This window comes from Pinus tabuliformis, chromosome 6 (genome assembly GCF_031772625.1).
Source record: "Pinus tabuliformis cultivar Carrire ecotype Pingquan chromosome 6, CPIR1, whole genome shotgun sequence".
Taxonomy (NCBI): Eukaryota; Viridiplantae; Streptophyta; class Pinopsida; order Pinales; family Pinaceae; genus Pinus; species Pinus tabuliformis.
This window is the reverse complement of record NC_142292.1, coordinates 1,026,676,144-1,026,696,608: the sequence shown is the minus strand read 5'-3', so window position 1 is coordinate 1,026,696,608 and position 20,465 is coordinate 1,026,676,144. Positions and strand designations below refer to the sequence as shown.

The following is a 20,465-nucleotide window of genomic DNA, read 5'->3' as shown; positions in this document are numbered from 1 at the left end:
CTTGAATAACTCTAGTTGAGTCTTTAGTCTAGTAGCAGCTTCTTTGAAGGCACCATCCTTTATGTTCAAAAGTTCTTCTTGAGTTCTAATTTTGTTTGTCAGACTTTTAACTTCTGCCTCTATTTGATATCTTTCTTGTTCACCCATAAGAGCAAATTCAGTTGTTTCGCTATCACTTTCATCTTTTCCAAATGGATAGATAGCTGGAACATCAGAGGATAGCAAATTCATACCTGATAGTTCATCTTCATTCTGAAATGATTCTGAATCTGATTCTGAATCTGAAGAGCTTCTTATGCCTAATCCCCAATCGATTCTCCCACTGTCATAGTTCTTCTGAGATGTCTTCTTCCGCTTATGTGCTTTCTTCTTAAGCTTCTTTCCCATTGTTCCACAGATCTCCTTTAAGCGATCAAGCCTCTACCAAAGGACCTGCTCTGATACCAATTGTTGGAAATAATACTGAGAGGGGGGGTGAATCAGTATTATCAGATCAATAAAACCTTTTCATTTTCATACTTAGATACATATACTCTACTTGAATCAAGGGAACCCGCGTGTATACGCAACTGTGTCTAAAGCAACTAGCGTATATCCAAAATACTTATGATTCAGTTAATCCTTTAAACGTTGATCTTTAGTTAGTGCATCAGAACTTCATTAACCATATGAACAGTCAACAGTAGCAGTAAAACAGATATATCAACACACATAAGCAACACACATGAACACCATGATATAAGGTGGAAACCCAATGTGGGTGAAAACCACCTGCTGCAATTCGTTTCTATCTTCCTTTATTAAGAAACTTCTTTTACAATGTACTAGTGTAGTCCTTTACCAGTACGCAGGCTACAACCTGCAAAAGGCCACAACCTTCTCTCGTTCTCCAGACTCTCCTGGAAGGGAGCTCCAACCCCCATTGCTCGTGTACTAGCTAAGATACTAGTATGTAGGCGCCAGCCTACAATCTTCTCTCCTCTAGGTACCACGTTTCATACATTTTCAGACTGGATACTCCTGAAGCACAACACTATAATCTGAAGGCCATGTTTCATCAAATTTTCATACTGGACCCGTAAATATCATTGAAGCACAAAACAATCAATACTAGCATCATCAATCCCTGAATCACTGAAACACTGAAACCCTGTCAACAACACACTCACCAGAACACAGAGCAGAACTCTGCAATAAAAATCAGAACCAACTATACCATCAAAATCATGCATCAGAGTGCATACGCTACTTGGAAGTGCCGAACCTGCGTGTATACGCAACTTCATCAAGATGAACCAGCGTATATGTCATTAATCACTTATTCATAACTTTGCTGCACTTCCTGATTTCAGACATAACTAGATCATGACAGATACAAGGATAATATATGTGTTAGCACCCAGATCTAGTCCATCAGATCTCATAAATATGAGTCATTATGATCCTGATCCAATATTAGTTCTCATCCATCAATACTGAAGCTAAACACAATCAACCAAACAAGATATGCAAAATACTGACACCTTTAAACTATCATCAGAACCCTTCAACAACCAGAACCACCTGTAACTTCAAATATCATAGCTTAAACGGTGTATGCTACTACAACAAACTCAACCTGCGTACATACGCATTTACACCAAAGCCAACCCGTGTACAGATCTATAAATATTCAATCATGACTTGCAACGATTTCAAACTTAAGTTATACCCAGTTCAGATTATTACAAGCGTCAGTATACAGATCTAGAATAAACATAATCAATCATATAGAGATAGTTCATTTCAAACCATTTGATCCTGATCTATCCTTAGATCTTGTTCTCCATCCACCTGTGAGATCCCTCCTTAGCTCAGATCAAGCAATGCATCATCAACCCATAACCTGCATACTAGATCTCATACTTCCTCAGATATTCAAGACTTTTCGGATGCTCTTGCTTAATGATCCTCTTCTCCTTTTATAGTCTTAGGCCTTGCTCAATACCATGGTCCAAAACCATAACAAACCAATACCACGGACCCAATACTTGGGATCAACACTTATGGGTGAAATACCATGGACCAAAACCATAGGTCTAAATACCACGGACCCAAAAAATAAGCTTTCCGACATGTATGCGCTTTTCCGTGCATGAAACTGCGTGTATACCCTACTTGGTATATAACGAACCTGCGTATGCGCGACTTGGTATATAGTGAACCTGCGTGTATACCCTACTTGGTATATAGTGAACCTGCGTATATACTCTTCTTTCTTCATTCTTTCTAGTCTGATCATCAATTCTTTGCTACTGACCTGCTGCACTATAATTTGTCATCTGTGTGATTTGCCATCAAGGACAACACTTGTCTCATAATGCCAACATGGATCTAGTAGATATTTAAGGGATCTACATTTATTGAGTAGATATCCCTAATTCATGTATAAATAAAAGGGGCATCTTTCAAAGGAAGCCAATAATTTTCAGTTATTCACTAGCATCAAATTTATGATTGTTCATTCAACATGAATAATATTATTTTATTGCAATTATGAGTTATGAATGTTGCTTGATTCTTAAGGAGTGATAGTTGTTCATGTGCATTCATTGAGGAATGGATGGATCCCCATCAACCACAATTTGCATACATCTATAACATAGTTTAATTTATATTATTTCCTTTCATGCAGGTGTAATTTACTTTCCACAAGTGTGCTTTATTATGTGAAGTTTTAATTGTTTCTTGAATTGTTTCTTCAATTCCAGTTTATGATTTGATGTAATGGTAATGTTTTTGGAGTAGAACTGTGAGGAAGGACAACCAGGACCTCCTAAATTAGGAGCCACTTCCCTTGCTATCTACACATCACAAACTTCTGCTCTTTAGTTTCTCTTCTTGGGGACAGTACGGTGAGAAAGGACAACCAGGACCTCCTTAGTTAGGAGATTCTTCACTTGATTGTTGCGTCTTGAATCGGAAACTTATTAGTGTCTTTAAACTTAGAAGTCATTTGTAATATGCATTTCCTTTTTTACTTACACCCTAAACAAACTTTCAACAACAATTTCATCTGAGGTCCCATATATTGTGGTTTTCTTGTAAGTTTACGAAACCCCCGGGTTGACATATTAAAAAAACAAGGCATTTAACATACCATCAAACCACCGTACATTTTAGGGATGAGTTGAGACAAGTATGGATCTAGTATATATTTAAGGAAACTAAATTTAGTGAGTAGATGTCCCTAATTTGTGTATAAATAAGAGGAGCATCCTTCAAAAGAAGCCAAAAGTTGTTAGTTATTCACTAACATTAGATTTATAATTGTTTATTCAACATGAATAATATTGTTTTCTTGCAATTATGAGTTATGAATGTTGCTCGATTCTTAAGGAGTGATAGTTGTTCATGTGTGTTCATTGAGGAATAGACGGATCCCCATCAACCACAATTTGCATACATCTGTAACATATTTTAATTTCTGTAATTTACTTTCATGCATGTGTGATTTACTTTCTGCAAGTGTGTTTTTTATGTGAAGATTTAATTGTTTCTTGAATTATTTCTTGAATTTCAGTTTATGGTTCCCCGGATGCAGGTGATTGAAGAGATGGGATGGGCGATCACCCGCGGCCACCTGCCAGCCATGCGCAGAGGAGCTGTTCACACATGGGGGAAGGGACACTCTCAGCTGAGCGGGATTGGAATTAAAGGCATTCAGCAGGGGAGCATAAATGCTCCGTTCACCTCCGCACGCAAAGCAGGGTCCGGCTCCTCGGCTCCCATGAATGCCACAGTAATGGCGGGAGGGCCTCGAGGCATAGGCAGATGTGTTATATATGGCTGCGGGATGGGATTCACAGTGCAAATTCAGGGTCTGTTCCGTTTGTTTATGCAGCCTCTGGCGCTGCTGGCCGCTCCAAGCGTTTGCCTTTCTGTTTGGGCTACTCCCCCGCCTGCATATGGTCTTCCTGTTACTGTTCTGGAATTCAATTTAGCTTTGAGCTCTATCTCGACCTCAAGCATAAAAACTATGTTTAGCCCTGCAGTCATGGTTCGGCCTCGACAGCGAATGCTCAGCCGTCGAGGCACCTCCTGAGGTGGATCTTCGCGCCCCCCTGTCGACGAAGACTCTCCCCATTACTGCCATTGCCATTGCCATCGCACTCATGGTGCAAACCCCCTTCGGTCCAGTCAATTCCTGTATTCCAGTGCTCCTGAGTCCTCTTCCTCGCCTGCCTTTGGCTCTGCAATTTTCAATTTCAATAGTTCTTTGATCCGTCCCCTGATCAACGCCCATGTTTCAGTGCTCTTCATTGAGGAGACCCATGATGAAAGCGATTCCAGAGACAATCGGGGGACGATGCAAACTGATGGCTCCGCGAGAGCCACGGAGACTCCCTCGGTAGATCCTGTCAATGTTTCGGAAAGCCCTCTTGCTGGTCCCTCAAGAGCACTGGAGGTGATGATTAGCCAGAACGAAGATGTCAAGATGGAGCCCGTTCCGACAGCTACGGAGGAGGCTCATGACATGGCGGAATCCGGGTGGTGCGAGGTAGTGGAGGAGGATCCTAAAGACTAGATGCGACTTCTTATCAGGTCTCTGCGGCCCGTTAGTGAGGGCATTCGGTCACTCTTGTTGTTTTCGGATATGCTCTTGTGTCAAAGTTGTGGTGTTACTGTCTCTGTGTCAATGCTGATGAGAAATTGTCTATGTTTGGGTTCTGGAATTTTTCCTCTATGGTTGGGAAAGTTTTTGGCTCCCCTGCTCGGGATTTGTTTGTTGTTCCACTGGTGCCTTTGCGTGGGTTGGTTTTTGGTTTGGTTAATCCTCTGAGACTGCGGTCTCTGTTGTTCCATGCTGCCATTACCTCCAGGCAGCTGGTTCTTTTTGTTATGTAATGATGTAATTGTTCACTGATAATGTAAATAATAGAATAGTTTTAACGAGAAAAAGAAAAGGATTTCAGTTTATGATTTGATGCAATGGTAATGTTGTTGGAGTAGAACTGTGAGGAAGGACAACCAGGACCTCCTAAGTTAGGAGCCTCTTCTCTTTCTATCTACACATCACAAACCACTTCTCTTTAGCTTCTCTTCTTAGGGACAGTACTGTGAGGAAGGACAACCAAGACCTCTTAAGTTAGGAGCCTCTTCTCTTGCTTGTTGCATCTTGAATCAGAAACTTTTTAGTTTCTTTAAACTTAGAAGTTATTTGTAATATGCATTTCCTTTCTTTCTTTCCATCCTAAACAAACTTTCTACAACATTTTCTTCTGAGGTCCCATATATTTTGGTTTGCTTCTAATTTTACGAAACCCCGGGGTTGAATATTAAAATAACAAGGGATTTAACATAACATGAAACCACCCTACATTTAAGGGATGAGTTGAGACAAGTATGGATCTAGTAGATATTTAAGAGATCTACATTTATTGAGTAGATATCCTTAATTCATGTATAAATAAGAGGAGAACCCTTCAAAAGAAGCCAATAATTGTCAGTTATTCACTAGCATCATATTTATTATTGTTCATTTTGCGTGAATAATATTATTTTCTTGCAATTATGAGTTATAAATGTTGCTTGATTCTTAAGGAGTGATAGATGTTCATGCGTGTTCATTGAGGAATGGATGGATCCCCATCAACCATAATTAGCATACATCTGTAACATAGTGTAATTTTTGTTATTTCCTTTCATGCAAGTGTGATTTACTTTCCACAAGTGTGTTTTGTTATGTGAAGATTTAATTGTTTCTTGAATTCTAGTTTATGATTTGATGCAATGGTAATGTTGTTGGAGTAGAACTGTGAGGAAGGACAAACATGACCTCCTAAGTTAGGAGCCTCTTCTCTTGCTATCTACACATCACAAACCGTTGCTCTTTAGTTTCTCTTCTTGGGGACAGTACTGTGAGGAAGGACAACTAGGACCTCCTAAGTTAGGAGCCTCTTCTCTTGCTTGTTGCATCTTGAATCAGAAACTTTTTAGTTTCTTTAAACTTAGCAGCTATTTGTAATATTCATTTCCTTTCTTTCTTTCCATCCTAAACAAACTTTCTACAATAGTTTCATCTGAGGTCCCATATATTTTTGTTTGCTTCTAAGTTTACGAAACCTCCAGGTTGACATATTAAAATAACAAGAGATTTAACATACCATTAAACCACCCTACATTTTTGGCACTGTTGTCAGGGAAGCAAAGTTATATGTAATCTAGTTAGGAGGATTATTTAGGAGGCCATTTTCATTTAGGGTCATTTTCATTTAGGGTTAACTGAATTTAGGCATTTTAATTTAAGTTATTTTGCATTTCCATATAGAAAACATCCACAAATCAAAAAACACCCATTCACTAAAAAATAAAAACACAATAAAAATCCAATTGCAACAACGTTTAAGTTTTTCAGATTTTAAGTTTTGGGTACTATAACAACCCCTTTCCAACTAATCCATATGTATATCTGTAAGAACGATGAGTATAAGTTTGGAACAACTCACTCAAATCCTAGCAAGATTCAGGATCTCCTCTTCTTGCAAAGAAGAGATCTTGACAGCAGCCAAAAGCTTAACTACTCCTCAAGAAGAAAACAATGAATCAACATTCAAAGAATCTTGTGCCTCTGATGAGGAACGACTATTCGAACAGAAGATTGAGTCAGACAAATAGAAGTTGCATCATGATTTGAATCAAAGTGGAAATCACGCCTATGAAAGCCTTATGAAAAGATGGTTTTGATGGTTTCAAGCAAATACTAGGTTAGATCAATTTCGTTGTTGTTTTTATCTCATTAAATCTCAGTCACAAAAACTAGATTTGATCATCCTTGTATATTTTCATTTTAAAATTGCAAAATTGGAAATGAATATATTTGTATCACTATTGCATGAATGGTTATGCTGGAAATTTAATTACACGTAATGATTTGTAATTTCCAATTAGAATAGAGTAGGTAGGACGCTATCGGTTTCAAATAAGTATGATCTCCTCTTGTGTCTTTCCACAATCTCGAGGATCGAAAAGTAAGATGTCTATAAATGTTTTCAAGAATGAATAAATCAAGTGTTTGCAATATGCTTGTCTCCATTTTCTAAAAAAAAAATCATCCTAAATCAATAAATTTTCTAGATTGTTCTAGCGTTAGAATAAAATCTCATTTATTTTTAAAGATTTTAATTTTTAATACAACATAACAATTTAAAAAATTAGGAATATAATTAATGCAATAAACAAAAGGAATAGAATTTATTTTATTTTTAAATTGTAAATTGTAGTTTTTAATACAATACAAAATAAATTTTAGTTTGAAATTTTGGTTTTTAATAACAATACAGAACAAAGAAATAAATATAATATAGTATAAAAAATAAAAATAAAAAAATAAAAAATAAAGACATATTTTCGACAGTCTGATGGCGCAATTGGGTTTGGCAAGAACATATCGGTGCTAGCCATAGAAATGATTCAACTAACATCATGCTTAGATATTCCCCAAGTATCTTGACCTTGCTCCAAATCACACCCATCTTTCCATAAGCGCAGGTCTTCCACTGGCATTTCACCAAGTCCAAAAGCAGATTGTTTCTTTCATAAACCTCAGGGCCAGTTTAGAGCTTTGTGCATTTCCTAAAGTTTAGTAGGAGATCAGCGAGAATCTCGAAAACCCATCTGTCCATAAGAAAGTAGCCTTTTTGTTCAAGGAATGAGGAAGAAATTTTGCCAAATATCCACGTGATCAGGATGCACATGGAATTGACGACTTTGAAATCACTTCTGCTAGCAAGAAAAAAAATAGATTATCTCATGAATACCTGGGAAAAACGCTTTGCAGAGTTCAACATATACAACGATTTTTGAATTGCAACCAGAACTTGCAGATCTAACATCAATTGTTCATTGGCTTTGCAAGGTTTATTGTGTTACATGTTGTCAACTCTAGCCACCCAAGAAATGGACGCATCTTTGACCAATGGTGTGAGGCAAGAGAAGCCAGATTTGCTATTGATAGAGGTGCAAATATACCTCTATTTGATGACAACAAATTCCGTAAATAATTATCTTAGCTCAAAAAAAAAAAAATAAAAACGAAATCTGTTTGTTACAGTCCTCAAAATCCATTTGTCTATGTATTAAAGTCCCCGATACAAAATTTCTATTTAAAGAGGATTCTAATGCTAGATCCTCTACACTAGTTGGACTTGGAAAAGAAGCACCGACATGTCAAGAGGTTTGACTTGGCATTACAGTTGTCAAAGGAAGAGAAGCGCAATTGCAAGCAACAAGATTTGGGGACAAATCCATGAGAAAAATCAGGTTTCTATTTGCAAAATAAGGAAGAGATCACACCAAATATTCTCTAGCATGATCAAAGAATCTTGATTTCATTATATTGGGCTATGTTGTATAATGTAAATCAAATGTATTTTGAATATCCTACATGGCAACTAAAAGAATCATCTAGCATTACTTTGTACTAGCAGGAGGCATTGTGTTTTGTTTGAAATTGGAGTTCTTTCTTTTCTACAACAATATCTCAGGGAAAGCATATCCTGTGATACCTCCTCATGAAAACAGAGCATTATTCTCAATGCATTCTTTCTAAAGAAGGTGACTGTGGGGACGTAGTCTCTGAAAAAGGGGATCTTGTTACAAATAAGCCTATTGGGAACTTTCAAGATTTTGATATGCCCCTGTTGTACATCCATGAGGAGAAATTCACAATTAGTGAAGTAGAGATGGTGTTAAACCCACTGTTATATTCAAATTGAATGTCGGAGCCCTTCAAGAACTAGGTGTATATGCTAATTCACAAAGTCATGGAATTCAAAGTCAATACCATACTCGAAGATTCAGGAGGCTATACCTCAGTTCTTTGTTGTCCTCCGTTCAACGACGATGTATCATAAAATTCTTGAAAGTGAGATCACTGAGTCTAGTAGAATCGACAACGGAGAATGTTAGGCCCCTATAATACTAGTGATTCCCCCATTACTATTGTCATTGTATCCTTGATTGTTATTATTGTGCCCCTATTGTCCCTGTATTATTATTAGTATGCCCCATAGAAACCCACTATTGTTATTTTTGTGCCCTCATGTTATTACTGTTATGTTGGCTTGATTATAGTGTGACCCCTTAGACTCCTGTACATAGAAGGGAGGTTTAGTCATTTGTATCATCCAAGAATTTCTCATTTGTTTAATGTAAAGGAGTTTTTTCCCTTCGAAGAGGCTGAATTCTAAGGCATTGATCTATCTTTTCTATCTTTTTGTGAGCTGGTTTCCTAACGTTTTATATCAAAGCTTTGGATTCTAGGGTTTCGATTCTCCAAATAGGTCATCGTGGAATTTTTGCTATAACTTTTTTTTGCAATGTTGTAGAAGCTACAATAAAAACCCATTTGAGACAAAATTGTTCTAAAATTTGGGTCCAAATTTCGAAGCTTGTAGTGCTATATTTACAGAGATATGGTCTGAGGAAGTTAGGGTTTTTGAAGACTGCCAAGTTACATTCCAAACAGGTGACCTGGGGAAATCGTCATAACTTTTGTTTTGAGCATCAGATTGAAAATTCATAAGAAGTATCAGAAAGAGGATGGACTTTAGTTTTTTGTGTATCAATTTCAGATACTAAGGTTCAAATAGTGACATGTGGCACGTCATACAAGTTCACTCTACTGAACTAGTATATAATCAGGTCACCGTGGGAGATTTGGCATAACTCTTCCTTGGAGAATCCAATCTTGATCAGACTTGCGGGGTTAGAAAGAGGACTCAAAGGGATACTTCAAGATGCGAATCCAGATATTCAAAATTTGTAGTGATAGAGATACAACAGATTTAATATCGAGCTCTTACAAAGTGAAAAAAAAGGTGTGTAGTTTTTTTAAAATTTTGCATAAGATTGGTTTGAAAAATTAGTTTGAAGGAATTCAAAGTGAATAGTGAAGAATTATTAGCATCAATGCCCCAATGAAAGAAAATGGAAACATTTAGTAAGCAACATGAAATCTCTAGCATGACTTGTGAAGAAGAAGAAGAAATGCAACATGATATATCAAAATTACAAGACCAAGTACAACAAATTTCACTCTCACTAAAGGTAAATGAAGCCAAGATGAATGGCGTGGAAGCTAATATGAATGGAATTAAATTTAAGATGGATGCCTTGGAAGCTAATATGAATGGCATGCAAGTTAATATGGATGTCATGGAAGCTAAGATGAATGGCATGGACGCTAAGATGAATGGAATGGATGATAAGATAGAAGAATTGAAGATAAATTTGAATAATTTGCTACAAGAAATGGTCAATAATGGTGAAAGGGTAGTAAAGGAAACTCATGATGAGAACAAGAGAAATGTTAGTCATGATTTTGTAGACTCTAATGTTGGATTGAAGACCCACCACGTTCCAAAAATCGATATGAGGAAGTTTGATGGCAAGGATCCCAGATCATGGATACTACAGATGGAGCAATTTTTCGATCTCCATAATGTGCAAAACACACAAAAGGTACGTATCGCAACTTTATATTTGGAATCAAATCAGTTTGTATGGTATCGATGGCTTTTCTCTCGTAAACAAATTGTCACTTGGGAAATTTTTACGGAAGAAATGATAACACATTATGCAGATACAAAAAGCAACATCTATTTTAGCCAATTGATAAATCTCAAACAAAAGGGTTCAATGATGAAGCACATTGAGGACTTCCAAAAATTGAACATAAGGGTAAAATATATTCTAGAGGAGTATAGGATTGATGTGTTCATAGGGAATTTAAAGGATAATATCCAACATGAGTTTCGCCTTTGGGAACCTGATTCATTGGAGAAGGCATTCAGGTTAGCAAGAAAAATGGAAAGCTTAATTATGGCAACTAGGAAGCCTACCACTCAAAACTATAAAGATGGAAGTGGTGTTTTCCCTAGCCTTAAAAAAACTACAAGGTTAACACCACAAAAACTCGAAGAAAAAAGAGAAAGAGGGCTTTGTTACAGTTGTGACAGCAAATACACTAAAGGTCATAAGTGTGCTGAGAAGAAATTATTCTACATAGATTGTGAAGAGGAGGAAGAAAAGGAACAAAAAATGTCAAAATAAGAGGATATACTGCAGGAACAAACCCTAGATAAAGATGAAATGAATCCGACCATATCTTGTAATGCATTGGCTGGAATTACCACTCCTCAAACTATCAAGATAGAAGTGCATATCAAGAAGAAAAAGGTAATAGTGTTGATTGATTTGGGAAGTACCCATAATTTTATTCATTGTAAGATAGCAAAGGAATTGAATTGCTTCCTATATCCAACACCAAAGTGTCAAGTGATGGTTGCAAGTGGAGGAACCATAAATTGCTCGGGAAAGTGCCATAATATGAAGCTATCCATGGGAGAATATGTATTGAATAGCCCAATGCTTTCCATTCCAATGGTTGGTGTTGATGTTGTACTAGGAGTCCAATGGCTACAATCCTTGGGTACAATAGCTTTTAATTTTCAAGAAATTTTCATGAAATTTTGTGTAGAATGAAAGGAAGATGAATTAAGGGGTACTGCAGGGAAACCAGGAAAGGTAATCAACTCTAACAGTATGACAAAGCTTCTAAAGAAGGAACAATGATGTGTAATTGCACAATTATGTTTGCTATAGGTTCCCACATTGAAATCATCTATTTATCCAGATCTCCAAAAGGTCTTGGACAATCATTCCAAGGTATTTGAGGCTCCCAAAGGTCTCCCACCTATTCGTGATCATGATCATGCTATTCATTTGATCCTAGGAAGTGTTCCTCCAAAAATCAGGCCGTACATATATCCCTATGCCCAAAAGACTGAAATTGAACGTATGGTTACAGAAATTCTAGAGGCTGGTATAATTCAACCTAGTCAAAGTTATTTCTCTGCTCCAGTAGTATTGGTACACAATAAGGATGGATCATGGTGCATGTGTCCGGATTATAGGGAGCTCAACAAGCTCACTATTAAAGATAAATTTCTCGTTCTTGTCATTGATGAATTATTGGATGAATTGAATGGATCAATTTACTTCACCAACTTGGATCTTCGTTAAGGATATCATCAAATCGTAATGAAGACTAAAGACATTCCAAAAACAGCATTTAGAACTCATGAGGGTCATTATGAATTTTTGGTCATGCCTTTTGGCCTTACCAATGCACCTTCTACATTTCAAGGTTTGATGAATTCCATTTTCAAACCCTTCCTTAGAAAATTTTTGTTAGTATTTTTTGATGATATACTAATCTACAATGAGTCTTAGAAGGATCATGTTGAACATGTTGACAGGGTGCTCAAACTATTGGAGGAGAAACAATTATATGAAAAAATCTCCAAATGTTTCTTTGGAGTACAAGAGGTGGAATATCTGGGTCATATTGTATCTCATGAAGGTGTTAAGGTCGACCCTAGAAAAATTAAAGCCATTAAGGAATGGAGAATCCCCACATCCATAAAGCATCTACGAGGATTTCTCAAGTTGACAAGGTATTATCGCAAGTTTGTTAAGAATTATGGGAAGACACTTCAAGGTAAAAACGGATCATGATAGTCTTAAATACTTTTTAGAACAAAGATTATCATCTGAAGAGCAACAAAAATGGGTCACAAAGATGTTGGGTTATGACTTTGAAATCATCTACAAAAAAGGGAAGAAAAATGTTGTGGCAGATGCACTCTCAAGAAAGGATGAGGATGTGGAAGCATTGTTGTGCGTCATTTCTATTATCCAACGAGATTGGATAAACGAAGCAAGGGAGGAATGGAAGAATGACGAAGAAGTGTGGGCACTCATTCAAAAGATACAACAAGATCCCAGTACATCTGATAAATTTAGATGGAAAAATGATTCGTTATGGTACAAAGATCTTTTATACCTATGTAATAATTCCCAACTCAAACAAAAGATTCTTATGGGATTGCACACTTCTCCCTTAGGAGGGCACTCAGGATTTTTAAAAACTTACCACAGGGTTAAGAAGGAATTTTTTTGGGATGGCCTTAAATCAGATATTAAAAATTTTGTGGAAAAATGTTTGGTTTTCCAACAAAATAAAGTTGAAACAATTAAGACCCCGGATCTATTGCAACCTTTATCCATTCCAAGCCACGTTGGGAGGAGGTTTCAATGGATTTTATCATAGGTTTACCCAAGTCCGAAGGAAAGAGTGTCATCATGGTGGTAGTTTATAGGCTTACCAAGTATGCACACTTTTGTGCATTATCACATCCATTTCAAGCCGGTACAGTTTCTACTACATTTATGGAAACAATTCAAAATCTACATGGAAACCCAAAGATTATTGTAAGCGACAGAGATCCCATTTTCACTAGAAATTTTTGGACATAATTATTTCTTGTCTCGGTACTTAGTTAGCTCATAGCTCATCTTATCATCCTCAATCTGATTGGAAAACTTAGATAGTAAACAAATGTTTAGAAGGATATCTTCATTGCTTTGTATCTAATAAACAGACATAATGGGTCAAATGGTTGCCTCTGGTTGAACGATGGTATAACACTTCCTTCCATACTGCAGCAAAAATTAGCCCATTTATGGCACCTTATGGATATCATCCACCATCCATCACATCATATTTAAGAGAAAATTCTAAGGTTCAAGTAGTGGATCATCACATCGAGCATTAACAACAAGTTCTCCAACTCTTAAAGGATAACCTCACGTTGGTACAAAATAGAATGAAACAACAGGCAGATCAACATCATAGTGAAAGAAGTTTTGATGTAGGTGACTAGGTATTCCTAGGCTACAATCATATAAACAAATGTCCCTCAAGCAAGCTAAGAAGGATAATAAATTATCACCAAAGTATTATGGTCCATACAAAGTGTTGCAAAAGATTGGTACTATGGCATACAAATTGGAGCTTCTTGCAACTTCCCGAGTGCACCCAGTTTTCCATGTTTCATGTTTAAAGAAGATTATAGGTGACAAGCTCCCAGTTCAAACAATATTGCCAGAACTTGATGAGGAAGGAAAGATTGTATTCAAACCGGAAGCAGTCGCAGAAACAAGAACTCAATAGCTACGAAATCAATCAATTTCGAAGTATCTCATCAAGTGGAAGAACTTATCCACTAAAGATTTCACATACATCTAGAACTACTCAATCGTTGAGGACAACGCTTTTCGGAAGGAGAGGGGCATGTTAGTCCCCTATAATACTAGTGATTCCCCCATTACTATTTTCATTGTATTCCTTATTTTTATTATTGTGCCCCTATTGCCCCCATATTGCTATTAGTATGCCCCATAGAAACCCACTATTGTTATTTTTGTGCCCTTATGTTATTACTATTATGTTGGCTTGATTATATTGTGACCCCTTATACTCCTATATATAGAAGGGAGGTTTCTTTGTTTCCTAACAGAGAAACTATTCAATGAAGAGAAACTATGGGTGCTATGGTGACTTGACATCACAATGCAAAAAGTATTTGCAGTTGTGTGTTGAATTCGAATCTTAGTAGGCTGTGTTAGATTTTGATAAGAGAGTTTATGATGGCACCCATAACAGTTAGAGATGGGATTCCAAACATCATTCTTTTGTCCACTCTTTGGCCGCTGGGAAGAAGATTATTATTTTCGGCATCCCAGGGGGCTTTCACTCCAATTTAAATCCAGTAATTGCTCACCATGAAGGATAGGACCATTTGTGAGACCCAAAATTCTAGTTCAATGCATTTAGGTATTGGACATAAACATTGCTTCATATTGGTGCATTGCGTCTAAGGAAGCACTCAAATTCACTTGGAAATTTTGAGGCATGGAATAGATGTTTGAATCATTTACTAATACTTGCTGAATCACATATAGAGTCTATGATCATTGCAATATTTATAAAGATTGTCAATAGCTGTAAAGATAGGAACTCTCATGCAAACTTAATGCTTCTCTGTGATCTTTATGCACTTGATCGAATTTGGAAAGACATTGGAAGCTATAGAAATATAGACTATGTTGCACCCAACAAGGCTAAGGCAATTCTTCGGCTCAACGAATACCTGTGTTTTGAAGTGAGGAGTGTGGCAAGAGAACTTGTGGATGCATTTGGTATTCTTGATTTTGCATTACGTGCACCAATAGGTATGCAGTCTAGACAGTATGCCAAGTATACACAATTTGTCGTCTTCTAATGTGTCCATTACAGTTGAATCACAGGCCTAACTATACGGATATTTTAAACTCACTATTTGACAATACATAATTTTAGATGAGAAAAGCAGAGAAAAATATGCATTATAGATTTTTGAATATAAGGTGGAGAGGTCAAAAGAAGCTTGGAACCCATCAATTGAATTAGATATAATTTCATAAAACTTTCCTTTCTCTTTATAGAAGCTATTGCAAGTAGATATAGCAGGATGTAAGGATAGATATATCATACACCTTGTGTCTGGCTTGTATGATAAAGATGAATATTGGATATACAAATCATCCCACTATAGAAGAAGGCATTGTGAAAGGATATTGGTGGAATATATCCAAGATTCTAGTTTGTTGAAATTTGATCTTGACCAAGTTAGGCCTCGACTTCCTCATATCATTTCATTATAGAACCAAGTATTTTTGTGAGGGACAAACACTTTTTTTATGTGTTTTCAATCAGCAAGCCTCCACCTATGTCTGGAAATTCTAGTTTTCTCAATCTGAAAGACCTACAGATATAAATGAATGCTTCAGCAAGGGCCACAACGGCGTAAATGTATCAGATATGGAGGATGAAAAGCTTGATCCATCATCTTTAAACCCACTTGATGTGCACAGAGGAAGCGATGGTGAAAATCTGTGCCATGACAACCGGAGGTGTAATACAACAGTAATACGAGGAGAAAATTGGTGACAAATCAGAGTGCCACCTTCCAAAAGCATTTAAGTCTATTTTTATTCATTCACTATGTGACTCAGTTGGATCTCATTCTTGCTACGAATGGCAATGATAAAATATACGTGGTCATTTTCACATTATGCCACAATTAAGTCATGCAATGTTGCATGAGGACATGCAACAATTTCAGTTGGGGGAGTATCAAATTCCATGACTGTTTTGTTTTGACACCCTTTTTCATCCATTTTCCTCTTTTCATCATCTCTACCAACTCAATAAAGTAGTAAAACCATATATTTTAATAAGGCAAAAACATTTATATGTATTATTTTTCAATATGTTTTATTATTATTAGGTATATAATTAACATGATTCTGCAACTAAAGTAGTAAAACCATATATTTTAATAAGGTAAAAACATTTATATGCATTGTTTTTCAATATGCGTTATTATTATTAGCTACAGAATTAACGTGATTTTGATAAGATAATTTATGATGGCACCCATAACAGTCACAGAAGAGATTCCAAACAACGTTCTTTTGTCCACTCTTTGGCCGTTGGGAAGAAGATTACTCTTTTTGACATCCCGGGGGGCTTTCACTCCAATTTAAATATAGTAATTGCTCGTCGTGAAGGACAAGACCATTTGCGAGACCCCAAATTCTAGCTTGATGCATTTAGGTATCGAACATCAAGATTGTTGCATACTGCTACATTGCGTCTAAGGAAGCACTCAAAGTCACTTAGCAATTTTGAGGTGTGGAATAGATGTTTGAATCATTTATTAATACTTTCTAAATCACATATAGAGTCTGTGATCCTTGCAATATTTATAAAGTTTTCCAATAGCTGTAAATATAGGAATGCTCATGCAAACTTAATGCTTCTCTATGATGTTTACGCACTTGATCGAATTTGGAAAGACATTGGAAGCTATAGAAATATAGACTATGTTGCACCCAACAAGGCTATGGAAATTCTTCGGCTCCACGAATACCTGTGTTTTGAAGTGAGGAGTGTGGCAAGAGAACTTTTGGATGCATTTGGTATTCCTGATTTTGCATTACATGAACCAATAGGTATGCAATCTAGACAATATGCCAAGTATACACAATTTGTCAACTTCTAATGTGTCCAATGAGGGTTGAATCAGAGGCCTAACTATAGATATATTTTAAACTCACTATTTGACAATTGGTAATTTTAGATGAGAAAAATAGAGAAAAATATTCATTATAGAATTATGAATATGAGTTGGAGAGGCCAAAAGAAGCTTGGGACCCATCAATTGAATTAGATGGAATTTCATAAAAATTTCCTTGCTCTTTATAGAAGCTATTGCAAGTAGACATAGCAGGATGTAAGGATAGATCTATCGTACACCTTGTGTCTGGCTTGTATGATAAAGATGAATATTAGATATACAAATCATCCCACTATAGAAGAAGGCATTGTGAAAGGATATTGGTGGAATATATCCAAGATTCTATTTTGTTGAAATTTGATCTTGACCAAGTTAGGCATAGACTTCCTCATACCATTTTATTATAGAACCAAGTATTTTTGCGAGGGACAAACAATTTTTTTTATGTGTTTTCAATTAGCAAGCCTCCACCTATGTGTGTAAATTCTATTTCTCTCAATCTGAAAGACCTATGATATAAATAAATGCTTCAGCAAGGGCCACAACGGTGTAAATGTATCGGATATGGAGGATGAAAATCTTGATCCATTGTCTTTAAACTCGTTTGATGTTAGGATATTCCGACACATAGGAAATAGTTAAGTACAACTTGGTCTAGTATAGAGTTAGGTATAGAGTTAGGTAAAGTGTGTTTCTTTACCTTATACATTTTGTAACTTACAATCCGACGGTCACGATATGTAGTGATCCGACGGTTTATTCTCTCCTCGGTATTACCGACACTTGATCCGTGGCTTGACACCCGATTGGTCCATGATTTCTATTTAAAGCGCATGGAGGGTCATTTGTAGGGTAATCCGTCCATGAGAGAAGCTTATGTAAATTTTCATTCTTTTATTAATAAATTGCCTGAAGTGGCCACGTTGGCTCAGGCCATGGACTATTTCCCTCTTTGAGGGTTTTAACCACGTCAAAATACTGGTGTATTGATCTGCGATCTGGTTGTGAGCGGTGTCCTTTGGTGTTTTGTCTGAGGAACTTACCCTGTAAATTCCTACATGGTATCAGAGCTATTTGAGGGCCGCATCCGTTGGTGATCCAAATCTGAAGCCGGTAGAACTGCATCCGACTGCCGTTTCCTAGATCTATTGTTTCTGACTGCTTTTGGGCTGAGAGGACCGCTCTATTGTGTTGGGAGCATCTGTTCCAGTGAGGAACCCCATTCGTTTCACGCGAAAAGGTTTCCGGTAGCCCTAGCTGCGTCATTTTTAAGATCTGGAGGTATACAGTGTTTATTTGTAGTTTACAGTTATTTTCTCTCTGTTTATTTCGGTTTTCGGTTTATTTAGCCTTTTTTATTACCAGATCTATACCTTTCATTTCTGTGTATGCTCTTTTCCCTGCGACTCTGTGCGATCTGGGAAAATCAGAAACAGAAAGGAAGGATTTTTCTCATGCGTATGCTCTTTTCCGCTGCGCCTTAGTGTGATCTCGGAAAATCAGAAACATTGAGAAAAATATTTACTTTCCGGCTAAAGCTAACTTTGAGCCGCAAGGTTCATTTTTGAAAATATTTAGTTTTTCGGCTAAAACTAACTTCGAGCCGTAAGGTTCGTTTTCTTTGCATGTCCGTGTTGGGTTTTGTGTTTTTCGTTTTGTAGGGAAAAAGAGCTTTCTCAAAGCAAGCACGCAACCCAAAGCACCCCCTCTCTCTCTCTCTCTCTCTCTCTCTCTCTCAAATTTTTTGTATAGCTCAATTGGTTCAAAGCTATTTTAAGAGAGTAGAGGTCTTGGGTTCAAATCTCCATTTTGTGGAGGCAGACTTTTTCATTTCCGCACATTCCCGCACTTTGTCGGCAACTTCATCAACGTTTTTTCAAAAAGCCATAACTTCTTCATCCGGAAGCCATTTTCAGAGCCGTTTTTTTTAAACCAGCCTAATTTTTTGAGATCTATCCATTGGAACACTTATTTTCAGCATCTTTAGCTTCAGTTTCCGTTGAAATGGAAAGTCAATACCAAGTTACCCTTGACAGCACCAACTACTTCCAATGGTTGTCCTACATTGAGGATTTACTTAGAAGTAAAGGTCTCTACAGAATAGCCACAGGCCAAGAAAAGAAACCGAAGGATGAAGATAAGGCTGCTAAATGGGAAAATAGGCAAGATCAAGCACGTGGATTGATAGGGATGTATATTTCTCCATATCTTAGATTCCATATTGCAGAACTTGATACTCCTGATGAAGCAATGAAACAAATCAATAAAGTTTTTGGGATTAAAAATGAACTTAGAGCCCATCAACTTGAAAATGAGTTGCTTACATTGGACCCTAATAATTTTTCTTGCATTGAAGATTTCTTGTCCAAGTTCAAGACCCTTAGATATCTCTTGGAAGGTGCTAAAGTTAAGAAAGAAGATAGTAACCTTATCTATTCCATTCTTACTAAGTTGGGACTAGCCTACTCTGTGTTTGTTTCCACCTTCCATTCTACAAGAGAAGCCTTCATTTCTCAAGGAACAGACTACAAGTCCCCTTCCTTTGACTCCTTTTGTGATTCTTTAATAAGAGAACAAGAAAAACTCTTACACCTTGGTCTTCTTAATCTTGGAAACTCTTCCAAGAAAGCGTTAGCCGCCCAGCAGCAACCAAATTCAAAGAATCCTAAGAAGTCATATCCTAAAAAGAATGGTCCTAAACCAAACAAGGGTCCTAAGAAATCTCAGCCTCAAAATGAAAAATCATTTCAACAAAATGATAAGACAAATAAAAACAAATGGAAGAAGACTGATAGACATTGCAACTTTTGTAATCGAGATGGCCACTTAGAATCCAAATGCTTTAAGAAGATGGAAGCCTTGGAAGCAGCGATGAAGAAACATAACATCCATTTGGAGCAATCTTCAACTTCAACTTCATCTTCAGGAATGGCACTTTCTGCATGTGGTTGTCAAGCATTTCGGTCTGGCTATGCACTAAATGTATCTTCTTCTTCTCATTCTCATGAGTGACTCATTGATTCTGGAGCTTCTTATCACATGGCCAAAAACAAAGGCATGTTTTCTTCTTTAAATGATTGTAACACCAAAAATATATATGTTGGTGATGATAGATCTCTTAGTGTTGTAGGGACTGGAACTGTTCATCTAGACAATGGTTAGTTTAATGATGTATTATGTGTTCCAACCTTATCCTGCAACCTTCTATCTGTATACCAAATAACTCATTCAGGTGAAGGTAAAATCGTTGAATTTTCACCTCATGATGTTGTAATCAAGGACCTAAGAGATCCTAAAAAGATTTTAGCTACTGGCATTGCTGATGATTCTACAAGGTTGTATAAGTTTCACAACTTTGGGTCATCAAATCTTCCCTCAGTATTTGTTGCTCATAACGATGAAGTGAGCAAACTTTGGCATGAGCGATTTGGTCACTTAAACTATCGCTCCCTTCAG

The 20,465-nt window shown here is 36.9% G+C and overlaps 2 pseudogenes; both read left to right on the top strand.

Annotated features, from left to right (window-relative positions):
- Positions 1-4,348: 4,348 nt before the first annotated feature.
- On the top strand, positions 4,349-15,170 carry LOC149262498 (acyl-coenzyme A oxidase, peroxisomal pseudogene; annotated as a pseudogene).
- A 578-nt stretch (positions 15,171-15,748) lies between these two features.
- LOC149262497 (acyl-coenzyme A oxidase, peroxisomal pseudogene) lies at positions 15,749-16,994 on the top strand (annotated as a pseudogene).
- The last annotated feature ends 3,471 nt before the right edge of the window (positions 16,995-20,465 follow it).